This window comes from Sorex araneus, chromosome 1, assembly GCF_027595985.1.
Source record: "Sorex araneus isolate mSorAra2 chromosome 1, mSorAra2.pri, whole genome shotgun sequence".
Classification (NCBI taxonomy): domain Eukaryota; kingdom Metazoa; phylum Chordata; class Mammalia; order Eulipotyphla; family Soricidae; genus Sorex; species Sorex araneus.
In genome coordinates this window covers 54,658,029-54,675,553 of record NC_073302.1, presented here as the reverse complement: position 1 = coordinate 54,675,553, position 17,525 = coordinate 54,658,029, and positions in this window count along the sequence as shown.

The following is a 17,525-nucleotide window of genomic DNA, read 5'->3' as shown; positions in this document are numbered from 1 at the left end:
ATAGAATAAATAAACAGCAAATGACTTGGCCCTAGAAAGAAGCACTGTATTATGTCATAAGCAAAGGTTTTGGAAAAAGACTGCACCTTTGAAGCAGTTGCTGTGCTTTAGCAATCCACAGTGAGTCTTTCCATAAACTAGTGCCTCAGTCTCACCTTTGAAATGGAAGTATAAAAATATACTTCATAAGACATATAAAAACTGCTCAAAAAGCATTCACACAGCATTTCATACATAGTAGGTTTCAGGAGTGACAGCTGATATTATACACATTGAAGATGAGTATATATTTTAATTGTGACTAATTGGATATCGAATTAAGCTAGAGGTTTCACATTGTAGAGTTTCTCTCCCTGAGATGATGAAAATGATGAAATTGCTCAGCAAAAAGTTCGGGGCTGGAGTGATAGCACAGCAGGTAGGGCGTTTGCCTTGCATATAGCCGACCTGGGTTCGATTCCCAGCATCCCATGTGGTCTCCCTAGCAGCTCTAGGAGTAATCCCTGAATGCAGAGCCAGGAATAACTCCTCATCATTGCAGGGTGTGACCCAAAAAGAAAAAAAAAATAGTTCTGGAGTGTTGAGGCCTGATTCAAGCTCGTGCAGGCCAAGGAACGCTGGGTACATAGCCATCAGAGGTACATAGAAATCAGGCCTTTGGTACAGGTTTCCCCATTATCTGAAAGTATAATTTTTCTATTTGGTATGATTTGATATGTTGTTTTTTAAAGCAAGCAGCATATTAGCAATTTTTGTTGGGAGTCCTCAACAATTTTTATCTGGCAATTAATGGCACTAAAATTCTGTCTAATTAGAGGATGGAATATGAGACTAAGACTTAGATATTTAATGCTGCCACTTTTCTTTACTATGGCCTCTAATCAGACTTCTAACCTCAGTTTCTTTATCTATAAAATAGTAATGATAACAAATGATCACAAAGGGTGTTAGGAAGGCACTGCACTCAGGGATGTTTTGTGAATTGTGACATGTTATGTACAGGAATGTATTATTTACTGCTTGTAATTTAGGTTTATATTGTGCCAAGATGTGTGCGTGTGTAGCTATGTACATAACAAAATCAAATCTGCATTGTATAAACTTGTAGGAATTCTGCTCACAGTTCTTTTGTTGTCTTTTGCAGTGTTTGTTTTTTTCTTTATGTTTGCCTATAGTTGAAAAAAATCATTGAGATAAAAATGTACATAAAATTCTTGCCAGAAAGACTTGATTGTGATGGCTAAAAGAAACCACTTGGGTATATTATTATGTATTATATCATCATTTGAACCTTTATTTTTGTCCTGCAGAATATAGCACATGTATTCATTTTATGTTACTGTTGGAATGTATACAATAATGTCTTTTGATTATAGAGTCAGAGTTTTGTGACCATCTCCTCATTTGAGACCTGTTATAAACGTTTAGACTATGGAACCCAAACTCAACTCTGATCAAACTCTCTGTCCAGATTCAGTAAGTAAAACAATTTTATAGTGCTGTAGGAATGCCTGATTAACTTAATCCTTGAATTCAAGTACATTCCTGGAATTCAATTTAATTTCCTAAGCCTCTAATTAATAGGTTGATGATCTTTAAGGATGAATTTAACTCTACTGTTCTGTTTTTCTGTTGAAAAATATTTTTATTTAAATACACTTCAATTGATTTTTTGAATACTTTTATTTAAAAAATGTTTTTCGTTTGAATTACATGTCATGATAGATAATTTTGATAAAAATTCAAACAGGACATTTGCAATGTATATATAGACAGTTTCACTATAGTTCTCTGAATCATTGTTCCATGTGTCAAGTTCTCCAGACTGTGAATTCTAAAACTGGAAGTGCTTTTCTGGTACAGATACATGGAATGTACACATTTTGGTCCTTTGTATTATGTTTTTTGTTTACTCTTTGTTAACATAAAACCTATATTTTATAAGAGTTTTGTTTTGCTATGTCATGGTTTTTATTTTATTTTTTGCTATGCCATGTTAAAGTAAAATGAGCCTGATCTTTTTTACACTCTCCTTTATATCTATCTTTTAATGTAATTACAACCAAATTCCACCAAGAATCTGCACAGGTGTGCTTCAGCTTATTTGTGTTTCATTTTCTTCCCTTTTTTCAGTGTAAATATTTAAGTTTTTAAATATTTAAATATTTTTACAATTTTTTCATTGATTTCTCACTACTTGACAATATTATGGAACTTTAGGGGTAGAATTTTACACCACAGTATGTTAAAGGTTTTTTCTTTTTTTTTCAAGTAAAATCATAACTCCCATGCTGTATAAAATGAACACAATTTGAAGATTTTACTGTATCGTCTAGAAGAGAACTCAAAGGATGTATATTTAGACCATTAGAAATATATTGACTTTGAGCGATAACATAGCAGTTGGGTGCTCGCCTTTGGCCAACCCAAGTTCGATTCCTTCACCCCTCTTGGAGAGCCTGACAAGCTACTGAGAGTATCAAGCCCGAGTGGCAGAGCCTGGCAAGCTAGCCATGCACATTGGATATGCCAAAAACAGTAACAATAAGTTTCTCAATGAGACACGTTACTGGTACCCGCTCGAACAAATTGATGAGCAACAGGATGACAGTGATATTAATACATGCAAAATCAATTAATATTTATTTGTTGATAATTGCATGCTCACCCCAACCCATTTGTGTTTCTACGTATAATAATAATTTGTACTGCTATTATTCTTCCACATTTTATAGATTCGGAAGTCAACATGAACTGCTTTGATAACGAGGAAGAATGCTCTAAACAGGAAACTCGGGAGACTTTTTTCCCTTTTTAAGTCCTTGACTTTTTCTTTTGCTTTTGGGGCCACATCCCTTGATATTCAGGGGTTACTCCTGGTTCTTCATTCAGGAATTACTCCTGGCAGTGTTTGGGGGACCACATGGGATGCTGGGGATCAAACCCGTGGTTGCCGTGTGCAAAGCAAACACCCTACCCGCTGTGCTATCTCTCCAGCCCCGTCTTTGGCATTTTTTCCTAACATTTCATTTCCAAATTATCAATGTGTGTTCTCCCAGGCATTATACAGCAATTAACAATGGAAATAAAACTATTCATTGTAGAATGTGAAGACACAATGAGAAAGATATTAAACAAAAGCAGATCAATATGCAATTACAAGTTGTGGTATTATGAAAGAAAGTTACAGATTTATACACTTTTGTGCTTAAACTTCCCTCATACAAAGTTCGGGAACCCATCCCTTCACCAGTGCCCATTCTCCACCACCCGTAAAACCGGCGTCCCTCCCACCCTCCCCAATCCCATCTCCCCCCCACCCCACCCTGCCACTGTGGCAGGGCATTCCCTTCTGTTCTCTCTCTCTAATTAGCTCTTGTGGTTTGCAATAAAGGTGTTGAGTGGCCGCTGTGCTCAGTCTCTAGCCCTCATTCAGCCCACAACTCCCTTCCCCCACATGGCCTTCAACTACAATGTAGTTGGTGATCGCTTCTCTGAGTTGCCCTTTCCCCGGAACGTGAGGCCAGCCTCGAAGCCATGGGGTCAACCTCCTGGTACTTATTTCTACAGTTCTTGGGTATTAGTCTCCCACTCTGATATTCTATATACCATAGATGAGTGCAGTCTTTCTATGTCTGTCTCTCTCTTTCTGACTCATTTCACTCAGCATGAAACTTTTCATGCCCATCCACTTAACTACAAAATCCTTGACTTCCTTTTTTCTAACAGCTGCATAGTATTCCATTGTATAGATGTACCAAAGTTTCCTCAACCAGTCATCCGTTTTGGGGCATTCGGGTTTTTTCCAGATTCTGGCTATTGTAAACAGTGCTGCGATCTGTAACTGTACCCTCACGGTGATTCTCTAATTAAAAATAAATAAATTATAAAAAAAAGGATCGTATAGTGGATAAGATGCTTGCCTTGCACATAGGCCAACCCAGATTCAATCCCCAGCATCACATATGGTCCTCTGGGCACTGCCGGGAGCTGTCTGTGAATATAGAGCCAAGAGTAATCACAGAGAAGGGCCCATATTTAGTGCTGGGGGTCAAACTAGCTACATACCTTAACCCCTGTACCGTGCAAACTTCCCTATTAAAATCCTTTGCAGGTATTGCAAACCACAGTGCCAAAAAGAAAATCAGGGAGAGTGACAGAGAGAGAGAGAGAGAGAGAGAGAGAGAGAGAGAGAGAGAGTGTCCACCATAAAGGTATGCTGTGAGGGCAGAGGCAGGACGAGGCAGTCAGGAGGGAAATTGGGGACATTGGTGGTGGGAAATGTGCACTGGTGAAGGGATGGGTGTTGGAACATTGTATGACTGAGACTTGATTATGAACAACTTTGTAACTGTATATCTCATGGTGATTCAATAAAAAGCTTTAAAAAAGAAAAAAAAAGAAAGAAAGTAAAACAAGATTTTTTTTTAAAAAAAAGACAAGTAGCAAGGAAATCCTGAGAGATTGATATTTCAATCATTTTCAGTCTTAGCCACCATGGGTTGGGCAGAGACAGATAGGAAGACATCCAGGTTCAGAGACAAAACAGAATCCTAAATGGCTGAATGACAGGACTTAACCCTACTATAATGCTTTATGGCTCTAAACATTTCCGTATTCTATCTTCTTTCTTTCAATGTAATATTATAAAGATATAAGTATCTTCAACTTCTTAAATCCATCTCTTTTTTGTTAATATTTAGGTGAGTTTCACCCTCCCTCCCAAAACATTTCTGGTTATGAGCATCCAAACAATAAAAAGTACATAATACTCTATTCCAAACATATGCAAACTAAAATAGATGTTTCAAAAAAGAGCACTTTTAGGATATGTGATAGACTCAGATATTTTCTATTTCCTTGCCCCTCTGGTCTCTATTTTCTAAAGCTGCCAGTCTTCAAGACCCACAAAACTGATTTTATAGCCAAATGGGAAGCCATTTAAAATTCGAAGCCATTGTTCAAAAAAATGAAAGTTTAATTAATTTTTTTACTTAAGCATATCTATAAAGAGTGTTTTACATAAAATAACAACAAAAGAAAACCCTCTCTAGGATCCTATTAGAGTTCTGTTACTTGGTTCAAAAATTGAAAAATCTTTCAATGAACTATATCCCCACAGTCAGCCACCTGGCTTCCTTGCAAAAGTATCAAGTGAACATCCAGTTTTTGAAGCAGAGGACTCTTCTAAAATCCTGCTTTTATAATAGAGAATTGTACCATCCCTGAGTCTGAAGTTAAATTTACTCTTTTTGAAATTTTTAACTTGTCCCTTTCCTCTAAAGAGTCTTGTGCTTCACAAATAAAATCGCCAGTGTTTCCTTGAAAGTCAGATAGTGGAACCTGAAACACATTTCCCAAAAGCATCAGTGTTCATAATAGTTTTCACATTCTAGGCCAAATCTTCACAACCCAATTGAGCCACAAAACAGAACAAAATTTGACTGCACCTGCTTCTGTGTCAGTTTTTCTGCTTGAAGTACATTTTGATTTTGATTTTGATTTGAGATGCCAGGAATGAATGCCTGAATTCAAGGACAGGAACCAGAACTCCCCTCGGGTTGTATGAAAATGGGTTAAGAATGGAAACAAGGCCACTGAAAACATATTTAGACCCCAGAGGAAAATGCTGGACAAGGGGTATGCACTGACATATATATTAGAGTCGTGGGGATTTCTCATCTGCCAGATACTGGAAACAAGATATCAGATCAAGGATAGCCTCAAAGGGACATACACAGGACTTCTCTTGGCCCCAGTGGGAGAAGATTGGTTAGGGTTGACTTAATAGCAATTGCTAAGACTATATGAAAGAAGGAAGGCTAATATGTGTTCACAAAGCATTGCTTAATATATTATCTTGTTTAGTGTTCTCATATCTCTGGAGGTGAATGGACCAGATGTCATTTCCACCCCCTTCCCCCAAAACACCAATGAAAAAGTGAGACTTAGAGATATTCTGTTGAAACCAAATTCACAAAGTTGGCAAGTGACAAAGACAGAACACAATTCCTTGAAGTAGAACTCCACAACTAGATCTCCTTGAACTGTGCCAAGCTGTGTCTATTTTACTTCCTTAGGGGTCATATCTACAGATGGTAAACTGGAAAATAAAATGGACTGGGGTTCGTGTGTGTGTGTGTGTGTGTGTGTGTGTTTATGTGTTTGTATGTGCGTGCATGCACATGCGCATACAGTGAATAGTAAAAGTAGTCTATGATATGGTTCATTTTTTGTGAATGTCCAGCTTGTATATTTAAAGTGAATATTTAGGTACACAAAAAGTTTCATACTATGAGATTACAAATATAATGCTGATACTGAGAAGACCCTCCTTTCTCTTAGTACTATGTCATTTTTAGTTTGCTAGTTTTTCATATGGATTCAAGGTCCTTCAAATTTACTTATGCCATTTCATCTCTTGAAATTTCTATGCTGGTAATTTCCCCAAACAATTCCTAGTCCAACCCCTGAATTTATTTGCTGTTTTAGAGGGATATTTTAAAACTTTTTTAAAATTTTTGTTCAACAAACAGTAAACATTTTCTGATACAAGACTTATCATTACATCAGGTAACAGGGAATACCTGTAGTAAGGTAGGTACAAACTGAAGTGTTGACAATAAAAGTGTGGTGGTAGTGTGACAATAAAGTGACCATCTTGGGGTTGGAAAGATAGATAGTACAGTGAGTAGGGTGCTTGCACTGCACATAGTATATGAGGTTCCATATAGGGATACCTGGCACCAGTATCCCAAGCCAGGTGTGACCCAGAGCCAGGAGTAAGTACTGAGTGTGACCCCAAAACTAAAATAAAAAATCCCTCCTTAGACAAGACTAGCAGGGGTATATATGTTTGTGGGGGGAGGGAAAGGGATGGTCTTCACTGGACAGAGAGGAAGGGGGTCTATTGTTATTTTATTCACTGAAACTGGGACTCAGGTCAGCTTCTCTCTTGTCCAAAGATGCACCTTTCCATTCTTTGAATGTAAATTTAGAAACTCTGACCAAGGCCCAGTGCTCTTCTCTGATACTTGTTCTTCACCATTGTAATCACTGTGACTTTCAGAGTTGCTTTCGTCACTGTCACTGTCATCCCGTCACTTTCATCACTGTCATGCTCGAGCCATGTTGTTGTTACTCTTTTTGGCATATCAAATACATCACGGGTAGCTTGCCAGGCTCCCAATAGCCTGGATCGCCTCATCAGGGAGAGAGGAGAAGTGTGGGAGGCTTTGCAACTTGATGTGAGGGAGCAGAAATTCCTCTGCCAGCCCCAGAGATCCTTTGCTCCCCGGGATAGGCGCATCCTCAGAACTGTGAACACTGCCTCGAGTGAACTTGAGGCTATGACTGAGCAGGCAAGACTCAGAATGATAGATGCTTTCATCATATATCCAAAGTGTGTGCAGGCAAATTCTTGTCAGAGTTTTCTCAAGGTTAGAGTCAATCCATCCAATGGTGCTGGAGTGATAGTACAGTGGGTAAGGTACTTGCTTTGCATGAAGCCAACCCATGTCAGATTCCCAGTAGTCCATATAGTCCTGGAACTCCCCAGGATTAATCCCAGAGCACAGAGCCAGGACACAGAGTACAGCTGTGTGTCCCAACCAAAACAGAAATAAAAACCAAACCAAGACAAACTAAGTACCATTGACAAGAGAGTAGGTGAGAACAGGGTCCCTTGATCCTGTCCTCACATGCACCAAAGATCTAATGACATCAGTCATCAATGGTGAAGAGGACTTCAAAGAAACACTAAGAAATCTGCGTTTTTTGTTTTATTTGGTTTGGAGGTGGTGGGAGGTGCACTCAACAGTGTTTTGGGATTACTCTTGGCTTTATGCTCAAGGCTCACTCATGGTAAAGCTTCCAGGCCCAGGTGCAGTGCTAGATATTGAACCCAGACTGTCTGCATGCAAACCAAGTGCCCTATTTCTCCAGCCCCAACACTAAGAAATATGTATGCTACTGATTCTGGTATTGTAGACCTGTGTCCTTTTTCTAGGTAAAATGGCCTAAATTGTAGAATATGTTTCTTGTTAATTACTCTACAAATAGCATAGTGATATTGTTTTTACATTAAAATGTTAACTTTTTACATAAACACTAAAAATTCACCATACATTTTGCATTCTTATTTTTATAATAAATATGGAAACTTAAAAATTATAAGTGGGCCGGGTCACTGAGATGTTCTGCTTTTGTCTTTTAATTCTATGTTTCCCCTCCTAAAAGTTTTGATAACTTCAAATATTATTGAGTCAATGAGTATATGTCACGTTAATTTTCTGTTGAGTGGGAAACATTACAGCAAGAATAATCAAAATTAACAACTTTCACTCTCTCTTTTATGGTTGGGGGAATATTGGGTCAAACCAGCTCTGTTCAGATTTACTCCTAGTTTTGTGCTCAGAGATAACTCATGATGCTAGGGGCAGTCATATGCAGTGATGGGAATTGCATCAGGGCTGGCAAAGTGTAAGGGAAGTGCCTGATCCCCTATGCTGTCAGGTCAAACAATTTTTACTCTTTATATATTTATTTGCTTGCTTTAGGGGACCACACCTCATAGTACGCAGGTCTTACTCCTTGCTCTATGCCCAGAAATCACTACTGGGGAAAGCCCCTTCACCCCTCTCTATCTCTCTGGCCTATACTCTTTACCTTTAGTCATAAAAGCATTTCTGTGTATGGAGAGTAATTTGACTTCTGGAGCCAGTGTTTCTTTCATAGCATCACTAAATTACAAGTGTGCACCATATTTTAAGTTGTAAAGAGGCACAGCATAGGTCACGTTCCACAAATCTGATTTTAACTGTTTTAAGCTGACCGGTAAACTCTGCTCCTGAGTTACAAAAAGCAGCCACAATTCTATATCTTCACAGAAGTCATTTTTGTCTTGTGAGTTTTGCCAGCAGATTTATCCTTCAAGTCTTATAGAGGATGCTGGATTGGGTAGGGTGAATTTTAGTGCTGTTATTCTAAGTATTACAGTATATTTTCTTTGTAGTTGTAAGTATGTATTCAGACTGATGCTAGTTTTTTTCAAGATTGTGTGCATATTAAAAATGCAGGGTAACTTTTCTATTCCATGGAGGTCCATTTCATACTGTCTTCCATTTATATGCAAAGCAACCAACTCTAGAGTGAATTTATCTTTGAGGTGTGGATTCTGTTCCCCAGACAATGTCAAAGCCAGGGAGCCATGCTTAGCACACACACACACATCACACTTCATATCACCAATAACAATATTTCTAATATTATATCTTACAGTCATATTTAAATTTTATCTTAAAAAATAAATTTTACCTTAAAATTTGCAGGAGCCAGACAGAGCATGAGGGGCTGAGCACATGCTTTTATTCCCTTTACACTATAGTCCCCTGAAGACTGCTGGGTGTGACCCCCAAAATACAGACATCCAGGAATAGATGCTGAGGATCATCTGGTATGGTCCCCCAAGTACCTCTCTAAAATGATTTTTTAAAGCCTATTATCTTAAATACAAATCACCTAAACTTTGCACTGCTATTGTAATGGAGTTTTCTGTTTGTATGCTAACAGCATTTCAAATCATTAACTCAGCCTTTAAATAACACAAGATTTATATCAAACAAATGAATGCAGTCATTCTGTATCTGTTCCTCTCCTTCTGATTAATTTCACTCAGCATGATAATCTCCATGTCCATCCATTTATAGGCAAATTTTATGAATTTATTTTTTACAACAGCTGAAGATGATTCCATTGCGTAGATGTGCCATAGTTTCTTTATCCATTGATCTGTTCTAGAGCACTCAGGTGTTTCCAGTTTCTGGCTATTGTGAATAGTGCTGCAATGAACATGGGGGTGCAAATGATATTAGTGCTGTGTGTTTTGGGGACTCTGGGGCATATTCCCAGAAATGGTATTGCTGGGTCAAATGGAAGCTCAATTTCTATTTTTAGGAGGAATGTTCATATTGTTTTCCAAAAAGGCTGCCCCAGCCGGCATTCCCATCAACAATGAAAGAGAGTCCCTTTCTCCCCATATCCACACCAGCACAGGTTATTCTTGTTTTTTTGGATCTGTGCCAGTCTCTGTTATATGAGATGATATCTTATTGCTGCTTTGATTTGCACCTCCTTGATGATTAGTAATGAAGAACATTTTTTATGTGTCTTTTGGCCATTTGAATTTCTTCTTTGAGGAAATTTCTGTTCATTTCTTCTCCCCAAGTTTTGATGGGGCTGGATTTTTTTTCTTGTAAATTCCTACCAGTTTCTTGTATATACTGGATATTAACCCCTAATTAGAAGGGTATTGGATGAATAACCTTTCCCATTCCATTGGCTGTCTTTGTATCTGGGTCACTGTTTCTCTTGAGGTACAGGAACTTCTTAGTTTAATGTAGTCCCATTTATTTATCTTTGCTTTCACTTGGTCAGTGGCATTTAATCTTTGAAGATATTTTTAGCTTCAATATACTGGAGGGGTTTGCGTACAAAAGAATATAGTACAATATTAATATCCATGGCCAGGGAAAACATGGGGTAGGAGGACTGGTCAATGATTGGAATCAAGGACAGATGTAAATGAGATAGAGAAGAGAGACCAGGATGAAAATAATAGCTGGGAATGGTCACACTGGACAAGAACCGAGTGTTAATAGTAAGTAAAGGGATATTCCTGATAACCTTTCAGTATCTGTATTGCAGGCTGTGGGGGATGATGGGAGGGAAACTGGGGACACTGATGCTGGGAAATGTACACTGGTGGAGGGATGGTTAACCTAATCATAAATAGCTTTGTAAGGTTCTATCTCATAGTGATTTAATAAAAAATTAAAAATAGGGGCTGGAGCAATAGCACAGCGGGTAGGGCGTTGCACGCGGCCAACCCGGGTTCAATTCTCAGCATCCCATATTGTCCCCTGAGCACTGCCAGGGGTGATTCCTGAGTGCAGAGCCAGGAGTAACCCCTATGCATCACCAGGTGTGACCCAGAAAGCAAAAAATAAAAAACAAATAAAAAATAAATAATAAAACCTGTTTTTTTAAAAAAAAAAAAAAAACACAAGATTTGATGATTTGCAAATGTTTTTAAAGGTAAAAGAGTGTTTGAGAGTGTTTGCTATTTTGGCAGATAGTCTCACACCTATACATTCTCCACCAAAATCTTCTGTAAGACTTGAACTAACAGTAAGCTCCAGATGCCTCCCCCAACCTAGCTCACTTTGCTCTCCTAGGAATCTACTATCTTTCACATGTCGTTGTTTGGATAACTAATACACTGCTAAAGCCAGCAGGATTTTTGTTTTCTCTTGTTTTGAGTTCAGGAAAAATTTATTTTTAAATTTAAAATTTTGTTTCATTGAAGATGTGATGATAAGGGACACTTTCTGGGGCGAAATTGGAGTTGATGTTTTACAGATCAACCAACGTTGGGTGTTGTGGGCTAATCCTCTAAATTGCAAACTGTCAGCGCCCTCTAGTGGTCTTTTCCCTTAGCGGCCTTCCCTTAGACGGTTTTGTTCCTGGTTGTGAAAATGCTGAAAGGGAGATTAAGATTGGAACTCTTGTATCCAGTTATTAGATACCGCCTACCCATATTCCCTTCATCCCTCCCCCCCGCCCAACAACAAAAAAAGATACTTTTTTAATTTTCCGATGGTCAGCATCTGTAACTAGAAAGCGAGTACATATATCTGCTTTTGGCGAATACTGACGAGTATTGGTCACCTTCATAGATTTCATTCTACCTATGAAAGGACTTTAAAGTTTTCAGGGTTAGAATGGAAACACCAAAGTTAGAGAAAGTTGTGCACCTGAGGCCTAAGAAATGGAGTGCGTAAAAGGAATACAATTTTAGGGGCTGGAGAGATTGTACTAGAGGTTAGGCACTTTCCTTGCACATGGCTGGCCCCAGTCAATTCCCAATACTTGGAGGGAGAACCTCCAACTACTTCCACTTATCCCTGAGTACAAAGCCAGAAGTAAGCCCTGAGCACCATTAAATATGGGCCAAGATAATAGCAACTAGAATGAGTTCAATTGAAATTAACACATTATTTGACGTACATTTTGAGACTCTTCTTTGATCTGTTAATCCTGTTTCTTTCTCTTTTGAAATATGATATTCCTCTTCTCTACCTCTAAATAAGAATACAATTATATTGAATTTTACATTTAAACTATAATTTAACTTTTTAATTAAAACCTTTCTTTTTTAACAAAAATCAAAAAGCTGGTGATACTGCTTATTATCATAAAAGATATTACAGAATCCAATCCAACTTTATTTTCATGTATCTTATTTGAGATTACATAGGGCAGCATTCCTAACCTTTTTATCTTATTTGAGATTACATAGGGCAGCATTCCTAACCTTTTTATACCTGCGGGCTGGCACCAGTCTGCACACCCTAATGGACCAGCAGTCTTAACCAAGGCAGTAGATCAGTGGTTTTCAATCTTTCTAAACCTACATGCATCTTGGCACAGGTCTGCTGATAATGCTTGCAACATTTTATCTCATTAAAAACTCAGAAACACCAGACTTTGCTTACTGAACTGGATGAAAGATTTAAAAGCATTATAAAGTAACTGATATAAATGGATAAAAAGAAAGTGGGGCTCAATGTAACTAATATGGCATTTAGATAAATGTGCTGAACCTGAACCCAGAAAAGGGTTTTATGTGTATGGAATCCTGAAACTAATTCCTATAGATATTAATTTTTATTGTAAGAGATCAAAACAATAACTGGAAGAAGATTTTAACAAATTGAGCATCATAATTCTGCTTGTATTTATTTTATTATAGTATAGCTAGTTATAATAGTATTTTATGTATTTTATGTATACAAGTTATAATAGTAGTTCATGGTACTACTACACAGAATTACTCACCCCACCACCTGTTTGGGGGTTTCTTAGTCCTAAGAAGTTTGAAAGAAGAATTTTGTAATGATTTATGCAGCTAGATCCTGCTTTTAGAGAGTGTGGAAGCTGGATATCAGATGGTGGTTAAGATGGTGACATTAAAATATTGTTGTATTTTCCACAAAAATGAAGACTGTGATTGCAGTACAGTTTTAATATTAAAATAGCATATAAAATTCATAGGACATTAAAAATGTGTTCTACCTTAAGAACTTTTATTAACAATTCTAATGCTTAATGCTCAAGTAAAATGAGGTTTATCTAATTTAAAATTAATGGAAAAGTCTAAGAATCGTAATAATTGCAGAAGAATGATCTAATTTAACATTGAGGTCAGTGTAAGAAAATCTCTTTGAAAATTGAAACTATAATGCCATCATTTTAAGTGCATGTAATAAAAATTAAATTTTTGAAATAAAAATATCGGTTATATATTTTTGACTTACCTAATAAGCTTTGTTTTCCCAGTACAGATGAGGTATATTTTTGTATCTTATAATCAGTCATTTTTAAATGTAGCCTTATACTTCAATTTTTTATGGATGTTTATGTATTAGAGGGAAAGTAAAATACAGTTTTCAGCAATTTATCAATTAATTAATTAGTTAGATTTGTGTCTGCCTCTGCTCCAAACATTCTGTTCCGGATCTTGCAATGCCAAGGGCTGACCTGCAGAGGGCATCTGCACAAAGAATTCTAGCAGACGTGTTTGTCAGCTGCTGCGAGAATGAGAGATTCCAGGTCAGGTTTGTCAGCAACCACTGAATGTTCAGGTTTGTGAATCTTCTTTTACTGGATGAAGCAAGGATTAATCAGGAACAATGAGTTGATATCTGAAGTTCTCAAAAATACACACCAGGAAAGATTATGTAATAGGACCTGCAGTATTTCCTTTTATAGAATACTGGGGGGAGAGGGAATCCCAATTTATATTTAAATAGCATGTATTCCATTAAGTACTTGAATCAGGTCATGTCTCTTTAATAAAAATATAATTCTCAATGCATTCCATAAAAAATATAACTAAGCATGTTAAGTGAAAACATTTTTTTAACATAATATGAGACTGACACCCAAGGACAGTAGAGACAGGGCCTGGAATATTAATCCATTTCCAGGTTGGTAGCCTGCCTCATGAGCTGGGAGAGAGGGCAGCTGGAATAGAGAAGGGCTCACTAAGTCAATGATAATTGAAGGGATAGTTCGGGATGGGAAATATGTGCTGAAAGTAGATAAAGAACCAAAAGTGATAGCCTCTCAGTATCTGTATTGCAAACCACAATGCCCCAAAGTAGAGTGATTATGGGGGAAATTGTGCCATAGAGGCAGGGGGAGGGGTGGAATGCGGTAGGGAGATACTGGGAACATTGGTAGTGGAAAATGTATACTGGGGGGGGGGGTGTTCGATCATTGTGTGACTGAAATTCAAACATGAAAACTTTGTAACTGTAACTTTGTAACTATATCTCATGGTGATTCAATCAAAAAATTTTAAAATGAAAACTTTTTTAAATTGTTTTCTGTACTGCTTTTACATGTTCAGGTGTGTACCATTTTAGAGAAAATTGACTTTAATTTCAGATTGGAAAACATCGTGAGGTGTAGTTATATAGAATTTCATTTTAAGCAATTTGCAGGTAGGCCTGAAAGAGGAAACTCTGCCAGGTCATTGCTATTGAGTGGGTGGCTTTCATCACAACTAGTTTTTTCACACTTGCACGGGATCTTTTTAAAAGAAACGCATGTACAGTATTAACACAGGAATGAGAGGCACAAATGTCATGCCTTTTCCTTCTGACAGGGACCCCAGACTGACTGGGGCCTAAAGCGTCAGCAGGTAATCCTGAATGCCTACCTTACTTCCTGTGGCGGGGGTCCTTTTCATTTGATAAGACACTCATTTCATGATGTTCAGCCATTTTCATTCTCCCTTTGAGTCCTAATTTAATATTTTTGTTTTTATTTGTTAATTTCATTTTTTTCTTTTTTTGCATTATGCAGCAGAGTTTAGGCATTAAGAGCTGCTTCTCATTCTGAGCCTACCACTTGCTAGCTTTATGACCCAAAACTAGGACTCAACACTTTCTTCTGTAAAAATTGGGGTGCTATCATCAGTACCCCTTCATTAGTTAGTACAAATTGAGAAATAACTTTTTTTTCTTTTTTCTTTTTAAATATTTTTTTCTTCTGTTGTTTTTGCTTTTTGTTCTTTTTTGTTTAGGGGCCATACCTGGATAGTACCCTGACCTTAGTCCTGGCCTTGTAACCAAGCATCATTCCTGACATGGTTCTATGACCACATAGAGTACTGGGGATCAAAGCCAGGTCAGCAGATAGGGCTTTAAGGAAAACCACATGAAGGGCCAAGTAAAGACTGAAAGTTCCTTTCTATAAGTAGGCGATCAGAGATGACGTCGAGAACTGGTATTTAATCTGGGTCTTAATGGAAAAAGGAAGGTGCCTCATTCTGTACCTGTCCTTGGAGGCTTGCTTTTCTCAGTTACTTATTGAGCTCCACAGTAAAAATTAACTTTCACATACTGTATCATTCTACCTTTTGTTATTCATAATAACTATATGAGTTTTGCGTATGTGAGGTCCTGGATTTGATCTCTGGCACCAAAAACAAAACTGTTAACTGTGTAAAGTCTCCATAAGGAAACTCAGGGAAGTCCATCAGTTTGCTCCCATGTGGTTTATTTATCACTTAGCTTTCCATCAAATGTCCTGGCATGTAACTGTTGTTCTGAGTCCCTGGGGTCTTTACTCTCTCTGCTCTCCTCCTGTGGCAACTTCTATGTGAGCAGTAGAGAGCGAGAACGCTTCATCCAGCTAAGGTTTGCCTCGGACAATCTACTAGTAGACAGAGGACAAAAGACATGGATATTTTGCCCTTTTTCCCAAGTCATAGGAAAGCCAAGTTCATTGACAAAGTTGTGCTGATGAAAACACAAGGAATCAACTCAGTTTAGCTGCATTACATATTAGCATCAAAACATCAGTCGTTATTGAAAGCAAATTAAAACCTGAATCAGGAGCCGGGGCCGGTGCTCGTCTCCGGCCGGCCAGGTTTTCGGCCCGGGTGCCCAGCCTCTGCAGAGCCGGTGGATGTGGAACGAGCGGGAACCAGAGACAGCTTTAGGAATTGGGGTTCCAGCAAGTGCTTGCACCCATGTATGGAGACTGTGAACTAAGCTTTTGCCCCACGCCAGGTAAAGGAGGAAATAATCTTCCTTCTTGGTCTCTCTCCCCTCCGGGAGAAGGCGTGGTGTCCAACATTTTGTGGGTCCATTGAGAAGGTATGAACTTTTGGCGCGGAAAAAAAAAAAAAATGTGTGCTTTGAACTTGAAACAACCATGGGATACAGGGCCAGCCCCAGCCGGGGCCGGTGCTCGGCTCCGGCCGGCTGGGTTTTCGGCCCGGGTGCCCATGCCTCTGCAGAGCCGGTGGATGTGGAACGAGCGGGAACCAGAGACAGCTTTAGGAATTGGGGTTCCAGCAAGTGCTAGCACCCATGTATGGAGACTGTGAACTAACTTTGGCTACATGCTGTTCCAGGAAGGGAAATGATTCATTTTCAAACTTAAATCTTCGCGGACTTAATTACTATAATACAGAAATTGGTAGCGGCTGCACGACATTTTATCTCTTCATTCTCATTAGTGGAAAACTTATTATCAAATATTTCCCTGTTAATAGAGCTGTATTCTTAGGGGATAAATTCCAACAAAAATAGTGAGTCTGTTTTGAAACTCTAACAACAATAGTGAGTTATGTGTTGAAATCTGGAATGTAATCAAGGTAAAGAGAAAAAGAAGTGAAATTATCACTCACGTACGGGGTGGGTTGGGGGGTGAGGGGTGGGATGTATACTGTTTTTTTTGTTTGTTTGTTTTGTTTTTGCTTTTGTTTTTGTTTTTATTGGTGGTGGAATATGGGCACTGGTGAAGGGATGGGTGTTTGAGCATTGTGTAACTGAGATATAAGCCTGAGAACTTTGTAACTTTCCACTTGGTGATTCAATAAAATAAATTAAAAAAAAAAAAACCTGAATCAGGAATAGACTCCTGTTGGCAAACTCAAAAGTACTTAGGATGTTGAATGCCAGTTCTCCGACATTAGTACACCAGTCTTTGTAGTATAGACTCCAAGACGCAATGGTTGTTCCTAGAAATATTCTCTCATTTGCATATGGGTTTTCTCCCACCAGAAGTGGAGTAGAATACTCACATCAGATTTCTAATATTGGAAAGAATACTACTGAGTTTTGACTTTAGCATTCCGACAATCTTTAAAGCTAATCTTTTCATTTAACAGCATAAGATGATTACCAAATATTTTTTCAACAATCGCAAAACATTGCATTATTTTGGTGTTCTGTAATTTCTTTACCATTCTTTCTCTTTTGATATTTTCTTCCTTTTCCCATTTTTTCCATCATTGTAAGCACCTCATTATGGATATGTTTATGCATAAAATATTTTCTAAGTTTCCGATCTTTTTTAAGTGCATAAAACTCTTTCTGTAAACTATTCATTTGCTACTTCTAATCTGCCCTGGGGTAGGAAACCTGATAAATAAGCTTGTTAGAAGC